At 41.7% G+C, this 11,476-nt stretch overlaps 1 long non-coding RNA gene across 1 annotated transcript; it reads right to left on the reverse strand.

Moving 5' to 3' along the window:
• Positions 1 to 6,253: 6,253 nt before the first annotated feature.
• LOC137208673 (uncharacterized) lies at positions 6,254 to 11,456 on the reverse strand. Its single transcript, XR_010935722.1, has 3 exons — positions 11,298 to 11,456; positions 10,420 to 10,490; positions 6,254 to 7,168 (listed from the first exon to the last, which is right to left on the reverse strand). It is a non-coding gene; the product is annotated as an uncharacterized lncRNA (long non-coding RNA).
• Between the last annotated feature and the right edge of the window lie 20 nt (positions 11,457 to 11,476).

Consider the following 11,476-nt stretch of genomic DNA (forward strand, 5'->3'; position numbering starts at 1 on the left):
AAAGAAATGCTAAGCTGTGAAGAAGTATAAAACAAATTCTCTCTGTAGGGATGTGGTGTAGAAAAATTGAATTCATATTCTAGCTTTCACCTCATTTTAGGAGATTACTTCTTAGTCATATGAAATTATGTTTAAAATGTGAACGAGTGAAAATCAGTGTATACTGGGACAAAATATAATCAATAACCCAATGCTAAATCTGATATATTTTTGATTACAGAGCATGTACACATAATCTCATTTTTTTTCTCTTGGATTGAAGGTGAGCATTGAATTAAACATACTTTTCATTTCATGACATTTTATTGTCATAGGCCCAGTGCAAGATCCCTCTCCTTTATTATTTTTCATCACTTATCCACACTCACACTCATTTCCTCCCCTTTTCCTAGGCAACCTTTTTTTTTTCTCGTTTAAACATGGTTATTGTTTGTTTACTTATTTTAAGATAGACTTTTTAAAGAGCAGTTTTAGGTTCATAGCAAAATTGAGCAGAAAGTACAGAGAGTTCACATATACCTCCCCCCGCCCCCAGTCTCTCTGGCTATCAACATCCAGTGTGGTACAGTTGTTACAATCGATGAACCTACACATACTATCGCCCAAGGTCCACAGTTTACACAGGGTTTACTCTTGGTGTTATACATTCTATGAGTTTTGGCAAATGTATGATGATGTGTATCCATTATTATAGTGTCATACAGAATAGGTTCACTGCCCTAAAGATCCTCTGTGCTCTACCTGTTCATCTCTCCCTACCTCAGCAGCTGGTTATCTTTTTGCTGCCTGCATAGTTTTGCCTTTTCCAGAAGGTTATATAGTTGGAATCATACAGCCTTTTCATATTTGCTTCTTTCACATCTTTCATGGCTTGATTGCTTGTATCTTTTTAAGCGCTGAATGATATTCCACTGTCCGGATGAATCACAGTTTATCCATTCACCTACAAAGGTTACCTTGGTTGCTTCCAAGTTTTGGCAATTGTGAATAAAGCTACTATAAACATCTGTGTTCAGATTTTTGCATGGACATAAATTTTCAACTTATGGTATCTGGGTAAATACCAAGGAGCGTGATTACTCGATCTTGTGGTAAGAGTATGTTAGTTTTGTAAGAAAGTGACAGACTGTCTTCCAAAGTGGTTGTATCATTTTGCATTCCCACCGCAATGAATGAGAGTTCTTGTTGCTTCATATCTTTGTCAGCACTTGGTGTTGTCAGGGTTTAAAATATTCTAATAGGTGGGTAGTGTAACCAAACAGGACCCTATGGGGCCTTCCCAGAACAGACCCCGCCCCCCCCCCCCCACCATGTCCTCCGCCTGCCTCTTGTCTGTAGAAACACTTTAGCCTCCTAGGCCTTCCCCAGGTTCCAAACAGTAAATTTAATCAGAGAAGTGAGAAAATGCAGAAAGAAAGGAAAACAGTCAAGCAAGACAAAATAATAATAGTTTAGTCATTAAACAAAGTCAAGGACCTTTACTTCCTCCTCAAGGGTTATAGATAATATTCTGAGCCAAGTCCTTTGAGCTGTTTTGCAGATACTGAAATCCCCACTAGGCGGAAGAAGTTAACTCTATGCTGCTAACAAGCACGTATGCATGGGGGCCCTGGAATCAATCTCCAGCAGATACTGAGGGATGACTATCTTCTCCGGTGAGGTTTTTGTTCATATCTTTTACCCATATTTATACTGGGTTGTTCATTTTCTTACTGTTGAGTTGTAAGTGCTGTTTGTATCTTTCGGATAACAGTCCTTTATATGTCTTTGCAAATATTTTCTCCCGGTCTGTGGCTTGTCTTCTTGTTCTCTTGACACTATCTTTGGCAGAGTGGAAGTTTTTCATTTTAATGAATTCCAGCTTACCAATTACTTCTTTCATGGATCGTGTCTTTAAAGTTGTATCTAAAATGTCATCACCAAACCCAAAGTCATCTAGATCTTTTTTCTATGTTATCTTCTATAAGTTTTATAGTTTTGCATTTAGCATTTAGGTCTATGATTACATTTGAATTAATTTTTGTGAAAGATAAAAATCCTGTATCACATTTTTTTTTTTACATGTGGTTATCTGTTTTTTCTACCTCCATTTTGTTGAAGACTTTTTTTCCTCCATTGCATTGTCTTTGCTTCTTTGTCAAAGATCAGTTGACTATACTTGTGTGAGTCTATTTCTGGGCTCTGTATTCTGCCCACTGATCTGCCTATTCTTTTTGCCAATACCACACTGTCTTGATTACTGTAGCAGTAAAGTTGGGTAGTGTCAGTCCTCTGACTTTGTTCTTCTCCTTCAATACTGTGTTGGCTATTCTGGGTCTTTTGCCTCTCCATATAAACTTTAGAAAAATTTTGTTAATATCCACAAAAGAACTTACTGGACTTTTGACTGAGATTGTGTTGAATCTATAGATCACACTGGGAAGAACTGACCTCTTGACAATATTAAGGCTTTCTATCCATGAACGTGGAATATCTCCTTTCATTTAATCCTTCTTTGGTTTCTGTCATCAGAGTTTTGCAGTTTTCCTCACATAGACCTTGCACAAATGTTGTTAGGTTATACCAAGTATTTCATTTTTAGGGTGTAATGTAAATCATATTGTTTTAAATTTGAAATTCCACTTGTTCGTTGCTAGTGTTATGAAAGCAGTTGACTTTTGTATGTTAATCTTGTGTCCTGCAACCTTTCCATAATCACTTATTAGTTCCAGAAGTTTTTGGTTGATTCTTTGGGATTTTCTACGTAGACAGTCAGGTCATCAAAGACAGTTTTCTTTCTTCCTTCTCAATCTGTATACTTTTCATTTCCTTTTTCTTATTACATTAGCTAGAGCTTCCAGTATGATGTTGAATAGGAGTGGTGAGACATTCTTGCTTCGCTCCTGATCTTTGTGGGAAAGGATCTTGTTTCTCACCGTTAAGTATGATGTTAGCTGTAGGTTTTTTTGTAGATGTTCCTTTTGAAATTTTATTTATTTATTTATTTTTGGCTGCGTTGGGTCTTCGTTGCTGCACATGGGCTTTCTTTAGTTGCAGCGAGCGGGGGCTACTCGTTGTGGTGCACGGGCTTCTCACTGTGGTGGCTTCTCTTGTTGCAGAGCACAGGCTCTAGGCACGCAGGCTTCAGTAGTTGTGGCACGTGGGCTCAGTAGTTGTGGCCCACAGGCTTAGTTGCTCTGTGGAATGTGGGATCTTCCTGGACCAGGGCTCGAACCCACGTCCCCTGCATTGGCAGGTGGATTCTTAACCACTGCTCCACCAGGGAAGTCCCTGTAGATGTTCTTTAGCAAGCTGTAGTTCCCCTCTGTTCCTAGTTTGCTAAGAGGTTTTTTTTTTTAATCATGATGAAAATGTTAGATTTTGTCAAATGCTTTTTCTGCATCTATTGATATGATTGTGACTTTTCTTCTTTAACCTGTTGATATGTTACATTAATCAATTTTCAAATGTTCAGCCAGCTTTGCATGCCTAGAATAAACCCCACTTGGTCATGGTGTCTAATCCTTTCTATACATCGCTGGATTTAATTTGCTAATATTTGGTTGAGGATTTTTGCCTATGTATTTATGAGAGATATTGGTCGTTGGTGTTTTTTTCTTGTAATATCTTGTAATGTCTGGTTTTGGTATTAGGGTAATGCCGGTCTCATAGAATGAGTTAGGAAGTATTCCCTGTTTCTATCTTCTCAGAGATTGAAAAGAACCGATATAATTTCCTCTTTGAATGTTTGGTAGAATTCACCAGTTATTTTGGACCAGTTATCTTTTTTAACAACCTGTTTTGGAACAGAATGATTTTTTAAAATTTTTATAAAAATTGTTTTATATTCCAGAACATCAAAACGAACTATTATGACTTCAAGTTTAGGTGTCCACTATCTAAAAAGACATGCTTTTCAAGGACAGGTTCAAAAATAAGCATGTGATGTTGGCATAGAGCCATAATTAGAGTACAACCCTGAATTTGTAAAGCTTTCTTCACAGACCTCACTCCCACCTGAGACCCAGAAAAGGACAATCATGTGATGAGATACTTACTGAATATGTGGTCTCTTAAATTAGCAGGGTGCCAACATGGTAACATTGCATTTAGTACCAGAGACAGAATATTTGAGAGTCCAGGTGGGTGAGTTTTTGGGTCAAATAATGGGGCCCAGACCACTTGGGTATGTGAACTATGTCCTGCTTCACACACTCCCTTCTTCCCTCAGCCCCAGGACTGACCACTTTGCCCTAGGGAAGGGGGCTACTCTTGGCTGTACTTCAGTGGAGGAAATGCTTCGCACCTCTTGAGAGTGTAAAGGTGTGCCACAAAACCATCCTCTTCTTGAGAATGATCTTGAGAATGCAGTATCTCCTTATCAAAGAAGGCAAGTGATGGCTCACATATGTCTAACTCAGAGTTGCTGCCTTTCCTCCAGAATTTATATAGTCAAGTGACCCATCCTCAAGAGACATCTGTGACCCATTTTCCCTCACATATAAACACATAACGTGAAGGCACACAGGTCACTCCTGTTTAGGATTTATTGTTAAACTTGATTTAAATCACTATTAGATTGGTCATGTCACATGGGCAGTGTTAGCTGTCATCATCCTGTTTCTTCTGATCCTCAGAAGAGAATGGAGGCTGGTCAGTAATCCTTCATGCTGGAGCAGTCACTCTGCTTTGAACTTGGGGTGAGACTGCTTGACTGACCTTACTTTGCTGGTTCTCTTCTATCAGTTCTGCCACTCACAGCCACAGGCATTGCATGGGACTCTTGCCTCACCTAGACTACCACATGGGCTGTAGGAGGTACCCAGCACCCAGTTCCAATTTTAGCGTTAGCTAAATCTTCCCATGTTGGGGGTGTTCATTCTGTTCTTCTCATGAGAGCTTTCAATTCACTGTGATCCAGCTGCCTGTTCCAAACATGTTAGTTGACCTTAAGGGGAACTGTATTCATCTGAGAGCAAGTGAGCAGAAAAAGCAATGTGTGACAACTCTGGGTTTAAGCTTCCGATCTGTATAATGAATGAAGTCCTCTTAAGGGGACTTAGAAAATCTGAGATTCCACCTTCTGACATCCCCAGTATCTTCAGAAGCAGATTTTCTCCTCTGGTTACTTTTAACACTGTTTTCTACCAACTCAGCACTCAAGTTCTTTAATCACTAACAGAAATTGCTAACAGTCTAACTGCCAAAGCCCAGGTTTATTTAAACATAGCAAGAGCCATAAGACCTCATCCCTCACCACTTTTGTCCATCTTCTCTTTTCTTTACTGATCCTTAGAGCTAAGCCTTCTGGAACCCCTTTCTAGTCACAAACAGATTTTTACTATTAAAAAGACCTTGAACTGCTTTACCTTAACCTCAAAATGACTCTGATAGCATGGCATTGTTCACAACCTCTCCAAAATCTCACTTGTAGTTGCTGAGAAGATCAACTAATACGTGTTTACTTTGTGGCCTAGCAGACACTTAGTAAATGCTGGTCTCCTTGGCTGCCACCCACTTATAGGTCCGTGAAAATGAACTTCCTTACTTTACTCTCCAATGAGGTATTGCTCATACCCATTTCAACAACTCCTCCTCTAAAGTTTATGCCAAAGTAAAAATTATAAGCTTATTCGCTCCTTTTCTATAATCACCATCAATGTCATTTCCAGTTGAATCATCATGTCACCAGTCTTATTGTCCTTCTTAGCTTCTTTAAAAAAACCTAACAAAGACAGCCTAAAGTGTGAGCCAGATACTCAAACGTTACCAAATCTTGAACTAATTTTACAGTATCTAGCGTTTTTCTGATTTCTCAAAGACCACTTTGCTCCTGATGTTGTTAGGATGAAAGCAAAGTAAATGACCTAATATGCTGAAAGTGGGTACTTAGACCCAGAAAAATCATCAATCTCACTAACGCTAAGAACCACCAAAGTGTCTGAGGAAAGATCAAAGGTACAAGAAGCAGTTCTGCTAAGAAGAATCTGAATGCTACCAACCTCTGGCTCACAGATGAAACAGATGTCAATTCCTTGGTTTCTTAAGCTTCCAAAACAATTTTCTCAGAAGAAGGCAATTCCTAGAGATTTCCAACAGAGATTCTCACTGTTTCCTTGCTTCCATCATGGTGTCATATGTTTAAAATTATTATAAAGATGTTTAAAACAATCAACCCCCTCGAAAGCCTAATAAATGAGCCTCGTATTTTAACACTGCAAAAGTTAACCATTCATTGTTCACTTGATATTTGTGTACCAATAAAGACATCGTCTGGTGTTAAAAACATCTCACAATTTATTTGAGGAGAGAAAGTGAGAAAAATAAAATGTGCACAGCACAGAGATAAATATAACTACAAATTTTAAAAATTTACATTGGCTGTTCACATTACGTTGTATATAAAAGCACAACTCTCAAAGGTAAAACTGGTAAAAAGGATTCTATAGCTTCCCCTTAACCTGCAATCTAATAGTACAACATATCCCTGGAAGGACTTTAATAAACATACCTCAAAATTCTACAATTATACATAAAGACAGGTAATTTTTATAAAAAACACACAATATTCAAAATGAGTTGTGAACATACTATGTAGAATTTTTGCTCAGTTACTTCTTCACAATGTACAAGTGTCACAAAAACATAACAAAAAATAATAAAACACATCCAGGGCTTCCCTGGTGGTGCAGTGGTTGAGAGTCCACCTGCCGATGCAGGGGACACGGGTTCGTGCCCCGGTCTGGGAAGATCCCACATGCCGTGGAGCAGCTGGGCTCGTGAGCCATGGCTGCTGAGCCTGCGCGTCCGGAGCCTGTGCTCCGCAACGGGAGAGGCCACAACAGTGAGAGGCCCGCGTACCACACACAAAAAATAAATAATAATAATAAAACACATCCAAATTTAGCTTGGATACTAAATTGGATTTAGCTTGGATACTATTTTGTTTCATTATTAACTTACCAAAAGAAGAGTTAGTTCACATAGATCTTAAAACTCTAGGTAAGCAGTCTAAGACCCCCAAGAATGCAGGATAAAACAATCCCATGAAATGGGTCCATTATGAAAGCTCTTTTTAAGCCAGGTATTCTGAAGCTGGAGTGGATTTTTCCATAGATGATACCATGTTATTCATGCTGGTTACTTTTCAAGCCACTCTTTCTGGATTCGTTCACATTAGTGTACATTGCTGTAGATCCAAGCAGAATAAGGTTGTTAATTTTTTTTAATGTAGAAGATAAAACCCACTTAAACAAAAGCTCTTTGCAGTTTTCAACAGTTTAAGGGTATAAAGAGGTTCTGAAACCCAGAGTATTTAAGAATCTGTTATAAGGCATGTACAGTTAGCAGTAAAACATGGTTATGTGATTACTACCTACCTTACCCCCAATACCTATATTTGTATCTTTAAAGAAATCTTTTCCCCAATTTTAATTCTTCTCTTTACTAAGACTCTAGGGTAGTGACAGTGGGCAGAGACAGCGAAGCAAGAAAAGCATGTAACCGTAGTGCAGGGTTCTTTTTTAAAGCTGCACACACCATCTCCTAATAAAACTCTACTACTTTCCCCACTTATAATTAACTGCTGTTACTAATGGAAGAATGCGCAATTCTTCACGTCTCATTGCTGTTTGTGCCTTTATAACAGATTCTTAAACAGGAAAGGATACAGACTAAAATTAGCAAAGCAAAGGCACACGGAGCAGAGTCCAAGAGAAACCAGGTGCAAGCATTCAGCAGTGATGTGTGACAGCATGTGCAGAGTACTGCCAACCAAGGAAGCTCACCTGAGTCTTGGTGTTCAAGGTTTTTATTGGGGGTCAATCAGGTAGGCATGGAGCACCAATGTGCTGATATTAGTTTCTTAGTCTTTACCTTCTCCAGAGGCCAAACTAAAAGAGTATAGCCCTGGGGGCTTCCCTGATGGCACAGTGGCTAAGAATCCACCTGACCATGCAGGGGACACAGTTTCAAGCCTAGGTCTGGGAAGTTGCCACATGCTGCAGAGCAACTAAGCCCATGCGCCACAACTACTGAGCCCACGTGCCACAACTACTGAAGCCCATGTGCCCTAGAGCCTGTGCTTCGCAACAAGAGAAGCCACCGCAATGAGAAGCCCACATGCCACAAAGAAGAGTAGCCCCCACTTGCCGCAACTAGAGAAAGCCCGTTCCCAGCAACAAAGACCCAAAGCAGCCAAAAATAAGTAAATAAATTTATATTAAAAAAAAAAAGTATAGCCCTCACCACACATCATGCTGTTAGCACAACCTAGCTGGTGGGGCTGAGGCCCATAGTTAGAAAGACAATTTTATTAAGCAGATATTCCAGCAGCTTAGAGGATAAGACAGGAGTTGGTCAGGAACCAGGTCTTTCTTTGGAATGTGGGCAAGTTTTGAACATCCCACGCTTAACAAGTTAACCCTTTACTACAAAAACAGCTTTAGGATAAGAAGGTGTCACACAGGTGATAATCATGGATGTAGGCAGATTTAGCTACACATCAAGAGCTTCCCCATAATTTCTACATGTCTTCAGAAAGGCTGAAGCCAGGCTGTGTTGAAAACGGTATACAGTCCAGCAATGTTGGACTAACCAGAACAGAGGTTATAAATGACGTGGCGGTGGCGAGCAGCTATAAATGAAGTTGGGGAAAAAGGGGTAGGAAGGTTACTCTTTCTTTCCCGCTTCTAACTTAATTGCAGGTCCAGCATTGAGGCAGGGTGAGAAGAAGGAACTCCAGGCAACCATAGGGCCTGCAGGGACCAGAAAGAACGGGAAGGGAGGAGAAGAGGTACAACTCAAGTGGTACCAGCTGGGAGGAAAGTTAAGTTCCTATAACCACCTTGCTGGGAAGTATACTCCTGGGTAAAAGGCAGGGCAAATACAGTAAGAACTCATTCTACTTAAAATTAAGCTGGTCAACACCTCAACTGTCATATTACTAAATGAATGGGCCCAAGAAAATTAATACCACAAGTCACTTCTTTCTAAAATGTACCTTTCAAATATGCATTGGTTCATATTCTGAAAACAGACTGGAAATATGCCTCTAAAGAGCATATTGAGTTCCTACACATTAAGCTGTAACAAGCTTTAAAATGAGTGAGTGAAAGAATTGCATAGTACATCCTAGTGATATTGGTGGTAAGTTTCCAACATATATTTTATGATTTATTTCAAGGGGAAAAATAGGGCCAAAAAATCAGTTGTAATTCATGATGAGAGCAGTTTATCATATTAAGAGTGAGGTCAGTTCTGAACAACCACCACCCTGGCTGTGAAGAAAAAAGCATAAGCTTGAATTTACTCTTTTTGCCTTTTTCTGTATCTCTTATTTTGTGATAAAGCTGCCAGCCAACTCTCACCAATCTATCAATTCCATACAACAAACCTGTACTCAACCCCTTTACCAGGCATAAAATAATTACTAACCTCAGCAAGCCTACATAGTAGGGAACACAAATATGTAAACTGATAAAGTCAGAAACCATAAGAGAATCATAGTACCTGACAAAGATTCTTGCCTGGCCGAACTTTATTCAGGCTCCTGAACCTTCTCCTAGGCTCATCTGGGCATTTCCTTGTAAAATCTAGTTTTAGCAAGAACACTGCTAAGTCAATTTAGTCAACTTATTTTAATTCCAAATCCCCCATCCTCCATATCTGACCACCCTTGATAGCTAATCAGGTTCCTCATCTTCCATCATCCCCTGGGTGATGTCTAATAACCCTGGCCGCTCACCAGCAAGAATTCTGTTAGGTAGGTTCAGGCACAATCATCTTGGCCCTTGAGGTTTCTCATTAGTAATTTTCTTTCCACTGATCCCCCTACCCTGCTCCTTGGCTTTAAATTCTCACTTGTCCATGCTGTATTTAGAATTGAGCCTGGTCCTACACTGAGGTCTTTTCCCCTGTTATATAGTTCTGAATAAAATCTGCTTTTACTGTCCAGTTTGGGTTTTTCTTTGACATAAATTAAAAGTATAAGAGTAGTACAGAGGAATGAGTTTAATTCTATAGCAGAGTGGAGATCTGCTTCATTTTGAACGATGCACAGGATTTTCCCTGTTCCAAAAGAACAGGCATTCCAGAGGGAAAAGCCTGCGCACAGGTGGGGGAGATGGGAGGGCAGGGAGGCAGGTGGGAGCAGCAAGCACCGGAAGGAGAAGAGGGCAGTGCAGAGGATGGAGTGGAAGTGGCTGAGAACGAAGGCTAATGACAGTAAAGAAGCTCCCGGAACTGTTCAAATGAAAGCTAGTGCTTGAAAACAGAAGCAGCAGAGACGAAGAAAGATAGAACAGGTTTCCTCTAAGAAAACCAAGATTTGGTGATTTACTGGCTGTGCGAAAAAAAAAGGGGAAACAATAGGAGTCTAGTTTCCTGACTTGGTCCTTCAGCCTTATTCAAGAAAGTCAAAGTCCAGGTGATAGTACTGACCTGGCTCCTTAAAGTGGACACGGGTGTTTCTGAAGAAAAGCCTATTTTCTTTGGGCTGTCCAAAGCTGGTCCTGTGAATTAAAGTTAATACATAGGAAGCAGGAACTATAAGACAAAAATACTGATGTAGACAACCGAGAATGCGTCGGCAGTATTAAAACACCTTTGCAAATTAGGCCCTTTACACTCAAGGCCTTTGGAACTCTGACATTCCACTTTTCTATATTCTAACTCCCTTTTTTCTTTCAAAAGGTGGAAAACTCATCTGCACAGGCCTCTTCAGGAAGGGGACAGATAGTGGTCGTGGGGAGGGACCATCTACCTTCCTATCCCGGGGGCATCTGGAAAGAGCCACCCGCTCCCACTTCCCCGGACCCAAAGTATCAGGGTCTTTCAGGTCCAGCTCGCATTCTGCTCCACCGCAGACCCGAGGCCGCCGTCCTGCTCGCTCTTCCCGGGGCCGGGAGAGCAGACCCCACCCCGCTTCGGGCCCAGGCCTTTCTCCACCTGCCACCCGGCCCGGGGGACACGAGGACGGCCCAGGCCACCTGACAGGGCGAAGCCCCAGGGCCACAGACCTTCCTCAGACGCCACTCGCCCCGGCCCCACACCAAGGGCGACACCGTCCCAACCTCCTCCTCAGCTAAAGCCGAACGACCGGCACCCACCTGACACCCTCGGAGGAGAGCGCGCGTGTGCGGAGCGGGCTGAGGACTTTCTGAAAAGCCGACTCCACCGCCCGGCCGCCGCGTCCCCGGCCGCCGCGTCCCCAGCCCCCCGCACCCCACCGCAGTCCGCGGAAAGGCTGCGCGTCCGCGACACAGACAGCAAGGGGCGGGACGAGGTCCTTCACATCTCGAGAGCCACATCACACCTACCTCACGACGTACTCTCCTCACCGGACCAACCCTGCGGGTCAATCCAGACACCAGCATCCACACGACATCTCCGGGGCCAACGTCAAACCACCACTGGGTTCCCACGCGCACCGCATCGCGCCTGCGCACAGCCCAGCAGCTGGACTAGGCTGTCAGTGCGCATGCGCCGGACTCCAGCT

This window comes from Pseudorca crassidens, chromosome 16 (genome assembly GCF_039906515.1).
Source record: "Pseudorca crassidens isolate mPseCra1 chromosome 16, mPseCra1.hap1, whole genome shotgun sequence".
In the NCBI taxonomy this organism is placed as follows: Eukaryota; Metazoa; Chordata; class Mammalia; order Artiodactyla; family Delphinidae; genus Pseudorca; species Pseudorca crassidens.